The sequence below is a fragment of the Hordeum vulgare genome, chromosome 6H (genome assembly GCF_904849725.1).
Source record: "Hordeum vulgare subsp. vulgare chromosome 6H, MorexV3_pseudomolecules_assembly, whole genome shotgun sequence".
Taxonomy (NCBI): domain Eukaryota; kingdom Viridiplantae; phylum Streptophyta; class Magnoliopsida; order Poales; family Poaceae; genus Hordeum; species Hordeum vulgare.
Window position 1 is genome coordinate 284,618,141 of NC_058523.1, and position 12,206 is coordinate 284,630,346.

A 12,206-nucleotide genomic window follows, 5' to 3' on the forward strand; every position below is an offset into this window, starting at 1 on the left:
AAGGTTGATCAAGTCTTATTAACAATTGCTTTCGATAAACATGAAACCAAAGAATTTTTGTATATCACTAGGTTGCCTCAATGGGATTTGCATATCCGCCACAATAAGATTATAGCATTTTTTGGCACTAGGTATAGGGATGGTAAAATCTCCATTGATGACCGTGGGAATAGGCTCAATGCATTAATATTGCTAACCAAAGTTTGCTCCTTCGGAAAATGCACAGTATGTTGCTTGCCATTAACATGAAAGGTCACCTTGCTTTTGTTGCAATCAATAACAGCCCCAGCAGTATTTAGAAAGGGTCTACCGAGGATGATCGACATATTGTCGTCCTCAGGCATATCAAGAATAACAAAGTCTATTAAGATAGTAACATTTGCAACCAGAACGAGAACGTCCTTGCAAATTCCAATAGGCAAAGCAGTAGATTTATCAGCCATTTGCAAAAATGTCTCATTGGCTGTAAGCTTATCCAATTCAGGTCTTTTATAAAGGGAGAAAGACATAACACTAATACCAACTCCTAAATCACATAAAGCAATTTGAACGTAATTTCTTTTAGTAGAGCAAGGTATTGTGGGTATACCCGGATCTCCCAACTTCTTAGGTATTCCACCATCAAAAGAGTAATTAGCAAGAATAGTATAAATTTCACTTTCGGGTATCTTTCTTTTATTGGTAATAATATCCTTCATGTACTTACCATACAAAGGCATTTTCAATACATCACTCAAGCGAGTGCGCAAATAGACATGTCTAATCATTTCAACAAAGCATTCAAAATCTCCATCGTCCCTACTTTTAGAAGGCTTTTGAGGGAATGGCATGGGTTTTTGAACCCATGGCTCTCTTTCCCTTCCATGTTTTCTAGCAAAAAAGTCTCTCATATTATAATGTTTACTTTTAGGAGGTGGGTTATCGAGACCCTCAGCAGGTTCTATCTTGACATCATTATTAGGTTCCTTATTACTACCTGTGGTTCTTTTACATTAACAACATTATTATCATTATCATTATCATCATGTTCATGTTCACTACAAGATTGTGTCTCAACATCAGAAATAGAAACATCTTTATGATTCTCAGCATGTTTCTCAATAAGAGGTTCACTAGGGGCATGCAAAGTCCTATCATTTTTCTTTTTATTTTTCTTCTTAGTGGGACTAGGTGTATCATCCTTAATTCTCTAAGAATCATGTTGCATTCTTTTAGGGTGACCTTTAGGATAAAGGGGTTCCTGAGTCATTCTACCTCCTCTAGTCATTACTCTAACGACATAATCATTAATATTATTCATTTCAGCAAGCAAATAATTTTGTGACTTAGCTACTTGATCTAGTTGGGTGTGAACCATAGAAGCATGTTTACCTAAACCTTTCACATCATTAGCAATTCTAAACATCAAGTTACTTAAGCAAGCTATCATCATGGCATTATTCTTCAATTGAACCTTAACATAGGTGTTGAAGTGTTATTGTTTAATAATGTAATTGTCGAATTCATCCATGCAGTGATCAGGAGTCTTATCATATGGTCTATCGTTTTCAATAAAAGAATGGAGAGAGTTGATCTCTACTACCTATGTCTGGGTGTCAAGTCCATGTATTTCTTCAATTAGTGGTAATTTCTTGACATCCTCAATTTTAATACTTTTTTCTTTCATAGATCATTTTTGCTTCTTCCATATCTTCACGGCTGAGGAATAGAATACCTCTCTTCTTTTGAATAGGTTCCGGTGGTGGTTCACGAGTGTCCAATCATCTGGATTTTACAATATATCATTTAATAACTTTTCAGCTTCTTCAATGGTTCTTTCCCTGAAAACACAAATATCTAGGAAATCCCTAGAAGCATCTGTCAGTCCATTATTCAAGAATTTCATACTTCTTAAGAGCACAATCAGGCAAATCTCTAAGTAAATGGGGAAGCCTCCCCCAAGCTTGAGGGAGATTCTCTTCTTTAGTTTGCATAAAGTTAAATATTTCTTGTAAAGCAGCTTGTTTGTTATGAGCAGGAAAATATTTTTCAGAGAAGTAATAAAGCATATCCTGGGGACTGCGCATACAACTAGGAGCAAGAGAAAGAAACCATTCCTTGGCCTGGCCTTTCACCAAGAAAGGAAAAAATCTTAAGGATATAACAGTACCGTATCTTTTCATCATTGGTGAACAAAGCAGCAATATCAGTCAGTTTCATAAGGTGTTCGACCATAGTTTCATTTTCATAACCATGAAAATGATCACACTCTACTATAGGAATTAATTCATGGTCTATAGCAAATTCATAGTCCTTATGAGTGACAAATATGGGAGAAGTAGGAAATTTAGGATCATGGTTCATTTTCTCCATCAAAGATTTTTCTTTTAGTTTGCATTGTAATTTTTCAAATCATCTCTATCTTTGCAAGCAAGAAAGTCCCTGGATACCTCACCATCCATAACATAACCTTTAGGTACATAAGGTAATTCATATCTTTTAGCAGGACGAGGTGTAACAGGGGATTCAAAGTCCTCATGAGTTTCAACATTTTCAAGTTCGGTAGCTCTAGTAATATGAGCATCAAGTAATTCACTTAGTGGCACAATTTCAGTTGAAACATGTGTGTTAAGAATATTATGATTAATTTTAGAAGTAGCAACATGAAATTCATGTGACATATGAGGACAATCAAGAGGCGGTGGTGTAACAAGATGATTCAAAATAGTCTCTGAATTAAAAGGAGAAGTAGATGGCACATCGTGACCTCCTCTCGTGCGAGAGGGGATGATCTTAGTTCGATTATCTTTTAGATTCTTCATAGTGGCAATTGGATATCCTCAAGTCAACACAATAAATAAAGCTATGTTACGTGACAACGGGCCAGAAAAAGGTCTTGATAACCCACAAGTATAGGGGATCGCGACAGTCTTCACGGGTAGTATTTCACCCTAATTTATTTATTTGACACAAGGGGGACCAAAAAAATATTTATTGGCCTCGATAGTTGAGTTGTAAATTCGACCACACTTGGAATATCTCTGTGTAGTAAGGATTTAGTAACACGTCCAATGGTATTAGTAACAGCAACGGTAAGAGTGATAGAAGCAATTTTGGCAATAGTAGTAGCAGTAGTAACAGTAGCAATTGACTAGTAGGTGTGATAGCAGCACCAACAATAGTAACTTTGCAAGATTCAGTATATGTAAAGCATAGGCACGTGGATCGGTGATGGATAATGATTTAGATGACATTGATCATGTCACAATTACACACTACAGCGACACAGAACTAGCTCCAATTTATTAATATAATGGAGGCATGTATTCCGTATATAGTCATATGTGCTTGTGAAAAGAACATGCATGGCATATTTTGTCCTACCTCCCATGGCAGCGGGGTCTTATTGGAAAGTAAGAGATATGAAGGTCTCCTTTTAATAGAGAAGCGGAACAAAGCATTAACACATGGTGAATACATGAACTCCTCAAACTACGACAATCACCGGAAACAATACCAATTATTGTCACCTTGGGGTATGCGGATCAAGACACGTAATAGGTAACTCCAACTTGCAATATAGGGTCCAAATCACTATAGTATTCATGAAAACATAATAGGTTTAGATCTGAAATCATGGCACTCGGGATCTGGTGTTGGTGTACTAAGGAATGGGGTCCTTAGTTCCCTTGACTTAGGCACGGGCAGTCGTTCCCTCCGGACGACAACTCCTTTCCGGGCTCATTCCAAGCCTCGAGCCAAAACAAGAACAAGGCTGAGGCGGTATGAGAATACTCACACCGTCCGACACAGACATCTGCTCACATTGCCCGACAATATCCCAGCCCACCAAGCCGCCGCTCCACCTCACTAGGGGGCTAATTGTCTACACGAGCTAAGGTGTCGAGCGGGCAGGCCGGACAGGCACAACTCGTAGGGGCATGTGGCCATGGCAGTGGGTGCGTCCCAGCCGCGATGACTCCCATCGTGCAGCGTTGCATTAGGGTAAAGAGGGAGTGGGGCGGACAACATAGAGAGAGAGATAGAGAGAGAGAGAGAGGCAGTCCTTGCCGGGAGGCGCCATCCGCGCGCCACCTCATGGTGCATTTAATGTGTGTGCCCAGTCCATCAGAGTTAGGTATTTCCCACTACCTACTGTGGCAAGTAGTCCCGTCACTGCAGTACGCATTGTACACTTGGTTAAAAGACCATTTTGGCCACTGTAGTAGCCCCTTTATCCTATAAAAGGGGGTCCATGGCCACTAGAACAAGGGTCGACACCTTGTTTAATCACACACGTAGCAGAGCCCTCGAGCATCCTTGCCAGGCCACTGCACTCCTATACTTTTCCTACCCAATAAAAAACCATCACCAAGAGGATGTAGGGTTTTACGCTTCCAAGCAGCCGAACCTATGTAAACCCCCTTGCATGCAACCTTGGCGACTGATACCCTGCGTGCACCGAGACCCCCCTACAGAACCATAAAAGGTGACTCTGAGGTCCCATAGATCGTCGAAGGTCCATTCCCCCGACATCTTTGGCACGCCCCGTAGGGGGATTCTTCTGTGCACATATCTTCACCGTCATTTCCGCGTGCCTTCCTCGACGCCGATGGTGCCCAAGAGGACTAGGGGTGGCACGGCGGCCGGCTCTTCGACGTGCAGCTTCCCACATCAACCACAATAGGCGATGGGGGTGAGGATGGTCACTAGGCGCATTGCACTAGCGTACACAACCACAATACTACGCGAAGGTCTGTGAGCCACGGCCTGGACCCCGCCGTCGTGCTAGCATAAGCAGCTCCGACGGCGGCCAGGGGCGACGCCACGACCGCAGTGACAGCTGCGGCAGCGACGACCGAACATCCCCCGCGCCCCTCATTAGACAACCACGACCCATGCTCATGGGATGACGACCCAGGGCGTCACACAGATAAGACCTGTGCGCAAGAAACTCAGGACCATGCTCAGCCACCTCCCCGTGGTGAGGGCCACCGGCGAACGACGGCTCGGGAGAGTGCTCCTTCTGGCACTGCTACGAGTAAGAGCGCTACCCGCTCCTCGACCCGCACGGTCCCTAAGACCGCAGGAGAAGCTGTAGCGCAGGCTCAGCTGTTGTTGAACTTTCCGCCCATGCTCGAGTTGATGGAGGACTGGAGGGTGACCATCCAAAGCTTGTTGAGCTTAGGCTACAAGGATAAGCTGGTCACGGCGGATTCCTTGTGTGCTAGGTGTGAAGCCCCTGTGGGGCCCACCGCCGGGCCTGACATCAGTGGGACGCCCACGGTGCAGTCACCCCCACGACAGCAGCAAACCACCCGCCAGGCCGACGTACAAGACAAAGTGTCTGAAGCTTCGATGGACCCGTGGCCCAAGCAAGACCAGCGTCAAGTATTGAAGGACCAGCGAAGGAGGACACACGTACCACAATCGAGAGGTGTCATGAAACACGCGGCCAGTCCGATGGTTCTGCGGATCCAGTCGTTGATGAGCCCACTCCTAGGGCACCCAGCAACCTACCTTACGAGGTAGGATGCCCGACGTTCACCCGTGAGCTGTGGAAAGTTCACTGGCCTTCTTGCAAGGCCTTCAAGCTAGAACTATGGGATAAGTACAACGTCAACATCAGTCCATCAGAGTTCCTAGGCATCTACACCATCTAGTGCAGGCTGCCGGGGGACGAGACGAAAAGGTTCTCGCCAACTACTTTCCGTTGGCGCTCAAATCAAACGTGAGGAGTTGGTTGATGAACATGTTGGGGGTCCATCTCCTCCTGGGCGTACTAGTGCAACCAGTTCGTTGGGGCCTACCATGAGGGCAACAAGCTCCCAAGGTAGCCCAACGATCTGCACGTCTTTCCCCAGCGGGACGATGAAACCCTCCGAAAATACATCCACGGATTCAGCTGCTTGCAGTACAACATCCCAGACATCCACCCCGCCATGGTGATTGTTGCGTTCCACACGAACGTGCGCGATCGGCACATGCGTGAAGAGATGAGCATCAATAAGGTGCGGGATGTTGCTGAGCTTTACGCTCTGGCTAACAAGTGTGCATGGTCTGAAGAGGGAAGAAGGATACCGGGGGAGGACGCTTGCGCGGAACTGGACTCCGATGACAACATGGTCACGCCGGCCTCCTCGAACAAGGGATGTGTAACGCCCAAGATGCGATCTTATCCTTATTTTGGCACGAGGGCCTCAACACGGGTAGAAGCGCATCTCTTCATTTCGCAAGAATGGATATCGTTACAAGTGCATGGAAAGAAGAGATGAGTGTATGGCATTGTCGCCACAAGCTAATCCTGATCATATCAATAAAAACATACATTCAATCACCATTCAGAAGAGCAGGGTACGACTACGGACAAAATCAAATGACAAAAATGACGTACATCCTTGCTATCCCAGGTTGCCGACCTCGAACCGATCCTAGATCGAAGAAGAAGAAGAAGAAGAAATTCCAAATAGAACAATCATCACACTCACGTTAAAGTATCGCTTTATGTGTACCTACAACTGTTGTTGTAGTAATCTGTGAGCCATAGGGACTCAACAATCTCATTTCCAAAGGTATCAAGACTAGCAAACCTTAATGGGTGACGTATGGTTAAGTGGTGAGGCTGGAGCAATCACTAAGTATTTATTTGAGTGGCTAAGTTACGAGTCCAAGAATAAGATGGGGTGATCTATGCATAAATGGATATGAACTAATAATGATCACAAAGTGATCTTGAACACCTACTTACGAGTCAAACATAAACCCACTGTGTCCTCTCTCGGATGCAGAACTCATGAATAGAGACAGTCACGTTTACGCACACAGTTGGCATAGTTTAATTGAGTTTACTTCAAGGTTTCTATGACCGGGAGTTAAACAAATTTTCCAAGTTGCCACATAACTGCAGGCACAACTTTCCATACACTACAAGGAATATGCTAATACACGACGCTATTTTTTCGTTGCTACATCGTTGCGGTTTTTCATTTACGACGATCTCACGACGAAAAACCAAGCGTGGAAAACGGAGCGTCACAAATGAACAGCAACGACGTTTTGATCAAAATCGTCGTAACTTTTACAATGATTCCTGGATTGTCGTAACCTTTACGAGGATCCTAAATCGTCGCTGGTAATCAAACCCAGTCCTACGTGGCAGTCCTACATGGCAAAATTATGACGAAATCAAAATGTCATGGTTGAAATCAGCCCAACCCATTTCAATTGATCACATGGGCTTGTTTTATTTTTTTTGGCTTTTCTTATTGGGCTTCTTTTTGGGCCTTGGCCTATTTACAGCCACTTTAGTAAAAAAATCGAACTTTTTTTATCATTCTAATTTGGGCCCTCGCCTTTTCATGCCCAAATACATTTGATCCAGTTTCAGTTTTGGCCTTTTTTCATTTTTGAATTCAGCAACTTTTTTTTCTTTTATGTACAAATAAATCTGAGCCCATACAACTTCAAAGCACATACACATAAATATGAGCCCATGGACCCATACACAGAAATCTGAAGCATCTCAGCCCACATCACAAAGTATGAAGCACAACCAAAATCTGATAATATATAGCCCACACCATAAATTTGTAGCACAACCAAAATATGTAGCACAACCACAAATTTCAGCCCACACCATAAATCTGTAGCACAAGAACTGCTACCAAAATATGTAGCACAACCAAAATAAATTTCAGCCCACACCATAGTTATCAAGTGCACAAGAACTGCTACCAAAATCTAATTCTAAAACCAACTAGTTCCCTGTTTTGGCTCCAAGCAGCGCCATCAACTGAGCGTACTTCGCATCGTTTTCTTCCGCCTTCTTGAGTAGCAGCTCATACGACTTGTCACATTCGGCTTGTGCAGCTTCAGCTTCTGTTGCCTTCCTCTTCATAGCATCCATCTTTTCACGCATGACTTCACTTCGTTGACGCGACATCTCGAGCTGCTCTTGTAGATCCAACACACGAGCATTGACAGCAACATTTGACTTGCTGGACTTGTGTGTAGGGTTTGGCTACAGACCAACATTCTTCAAGAATTTGCTTGATGGGCGATGCTTGGTCAGAACTTCCGCAACAACTAAAATAGAAGACTTTCGCTCTTCGCCTTCTTGTACACGAGCAGTCATCTTCTCTTCCATCTCAGACTGAAAGATAATGAATGCATTGAGAAACAGTTTAAATCCATGAGAAAGAAAGCAAAATAAGCGCCCAATAATGAGGAAAGCATGTATCGGCAATACTTATACATAAACTAAGATAGGAACATAAGCAGACATACTTGTTTCATGTTAATAGAACCAAGGAGAGGAAACTACTTATACAGAAATTACATACAGAAACTAATGAAACCAGAAACTACATAAAACCAGAAACTAATGAAATAATGAAACTACATACAGAAACTACTTATACAGAAAGTACATACAAAAACTACTTATACAGACATTAATGAAGAATAATGAAGAATAATGCTATACATATGCTTCCAGAAACTAAGATAGGAACATGTTTTCCTCAAATCAAGCATGTATAAGCAATACTTGTTTCATGTTAATAGAACCAGGGAGAGGAGCATGTATCAGCACATAAAAAGTGTGGTATTCCATATTCTGATAAGCCGAGCAATCAAGATATTTTAGACTCATCCATATACTGGTTGTTATTTTAGACTCAGCAAACTACATGTATAAGCATGTATCAGCACATAGCAGGATAATAATACAAAGTCAAACCGGCATTTTACTGGTTGTTACAATAAAATGCTGGACACAAAAGGAGCTGATGCATATACTACTTATAGTGGCTCATCCAGAAACAAATCCATGTTTTTCACTCCTAGAGCATACAACGGTATAGCACATGAGGCCAGAAACAAATCCAAGGAAGATTACTTACTATAGCAACTTGAACATCCTCTGAGAATCCATGTTTGGTGTTGTTGTGTGTCGCCTTGAAAATGTCAAATGCAGATAACACTTCACCCTTTCTTTGCTATTGCTGAAATGTTTTTCAACAACAACCCAACCATTAGCTTTTGCAACAAATTGATGCTTATGTCTAAAGGAAAACAACTAAAGGAACAACAGTCTTGATCTTACAGTTGCATGCACATGAGCAACATAGCATCTTGAACCAGTTTTCTACGCAAACTTGACTTTTGTTTGATTAACCTTGTTATTGGAACATGTCTCCTACATATGTGCACATCAGATCATCATTTCAATACAATAAAGCAAATCACACAGTTTGCATGGGCAAGGTAAAGAAACAGTCATGCATTTACATACCTTGTGTCTTGGAGTTGACCACAACTCGACCAGCCTTTGCCATTCAGTATCCGTTATGTCAGAAACAGGGGACTTGATGCTAACCTTGCTTGCTTCGACATTGTCAAAGTACTCCTTCTTGACATGATGGTGTCTATTCCTCAACGAATTCTTCAATATATTAGTGCATGCATACTCAATGACACTTGATTCCGTGTCCATCTCAAAATTTGCCTACAAAGGCAGCAAACAAGATAAGTACCAAGATTAACCATCATATGAGATGTATAATAACAGGGAATAAAGACCACATTCAGCAACAAGATAGTTAGCTTACAGATACTTTTCCTATATAATTCTGCACAAGACTTGGGTTCTTTTTATACTCCTTGAAGTGAGGAAGCAGCGGCATATGAGCTCTCGCAATGAGGCCACCCTCAGATGCTAGCTTCGCAGCCTGCACGGGCATCTCCGGACGCCTCATCCCTTCAGCGATTTCAATTCTCACCTTTGCTCCCATTGCACGTGTCAACTTTTCTAGCCCTTTGCCATTCCTAGAACTCTTGACCACATCAATAGCGCCTGAAAAGGATACATTCAAACATTAGTCAAGACTAGTAGTCACCCATACATGCATTGCTTACATTTAGAAAATGAACTAGTAAGAAAAGAAAACTAGATGAACATGCCTTCATCACCCATTGGTTGCTCAGGTTCTCTAGAAAGGACTGCCAAGTTCAACTCATGGAGATGATTGCTGACCACAGAAGGTGCAACGGGGCTGAGGTCCATGTACATCCTGCTTCCTTCTTCCATGTAGGCCAACTCATCATCAGTTCGTAGTGGTCCTTGACCCTTGTGCAGCAGGCTCTTGTCAACATCCTCCCTTACTTTCTACCTAGTGAGTCTAGCCACAACTGGTTCATCAAGTGTCAGAAGCCTCTATGATCCTTCTGGAGATAGAGCTAACACCCTTCCTGGAGCCATTGGACTAGATGTTTCTGAAACTTCCCTCCTGTTTCTGTTAGCACACTTCTTCTTCCTAGAAACCTGCAGGGTATCGTATAAAAGGCAAGGACGGCAGAATTAGATCACAAGAAAATTCTGCAATATACGAAAAAAGAAAGCACACAACATACAACTCCCACCCCAAACAAGATAGAGTTTGCACCTTTCCTTTCTTCTTCACTAATTTGTCATCAACTTCCTCTGCATCAATAACTTCATCATCTTTAGGGTTGTAGTCTGAGCTTCCAACTTGTGTTATGCCAGATGCCGATTCATCACAAGTAGTTGCACTACCATCTTCATGTGCATTTGACTTCCTAAGCATTGATACTATCGCACCAATACCTAGCGATTAGAACATGCGGTTGTTCCTCATCATAGTTCTAGCCCTAATCTTCTCGATCTCAATCAGGGGTTCTTCTTTACATGAATAAGAAAACATAACCATTAGATGAATGGTTGAAATGCATAGGGAAGCAAGACAACTCAAACAACTAAGGTATCCTATAAGATCTTAGTTTTATTTAATCCTAGTACATTAATGGCACAAGCAAAATATAAACCAATTGTTTGGACTAAAACAATACATTTCAGTTACCAGATTACAAGCATGAGCTACGCACATTTCTATAGTTAGTACATAGACACACCCAGACGCATAATACTATATTTTGTGTGAAACTTACAAACAAACAGTATTGCACCCAATGTCCCATGCATCCTGGTAGCTTAACATGGCTGATAAAACAAGCGGTACAACAAGTAGCAAGTTGTATACCAGACGACGGTTGCTTCGTCCTTGTCATGGCTGATCTCGAGGGGCTGTAGGCTGATCTCGAGGGGCTGTATATGTGTTGATTGTGTTGATGGTATCAAGTTGCCCTAATAGCTTGGAAAACAGAATGAACACGAATGAGATACAATGGGGGTAAAGTAGAATGATCCTCCATTGGACTAATATTTTATCAATCAATTTCAGGAACAAAACCACCATAAACAGGGCCAAGAACTCAACATATTTAATTAATATCTAGGAAGAAGCACTTATATAACAAGCTTATACAACAGGGCCAATCAAGCTTGATGCAATAACAGGCTAGTGATGTCGTACAAAATATAGATTAAAGTAAAAGATGAGTTACTAACAATAGACTATTTACATTAATAGTTATTAACAAACCAACAACCATATACACTTTCTTTAGATTAACTAAAACTACCAGCCTACCAGCCACATGACCACTTGCTTCAGATCCATGATTGTGTTCATATCGACAAGAATTAATAGGTGCACAAATCAAAACCTACAACAAACAAATTACTCCCAGGATTTTATTATTTACAAGGTGATGAGCACTTGCAATGAGCACTACCATATACAGCATAGACTACCATATACGTTCACAACTTTACATAAGTGTTCCACACCATAAATTTTACAGAATCACAACTAACAGAAATTAGGGAAGCGAGATAACCACAATATCACACGGTCATAGCAGCTTGACTCCAAAACTTGACACCTGCAATGGAATAAGAAATATTACTAAGTACCCAGCTGCAAAATGTCCACAAACAATTTGTTTAAGCATTATTATTAAGCATTCAGGGAATAAAATGGCTTGTAGTTGACACCAAAAACTCAAGCTACATTGAAATGAGAATGCAAGCAATCATTTGCAGATTTAATTCTTAAGCAACAATAAAAAGATTAGAGGCTCCCAAAATAGCTGCTATATATAGTACGCAGAATGAAAAGTTGTTGCTTAAGATGACATATTTTAAGATGTCATGTGCAGCTTAAGATGACATGTTTTAAAGATGCATGAATACAAACTATAGTCGATCTAACACAGAATGAAAACTAAATTAGACTTGACTAACATGATGAGTTATCCATTTCGTCTTCACAAAATAAGAGCAGTGGCCTGATATACACTATCAC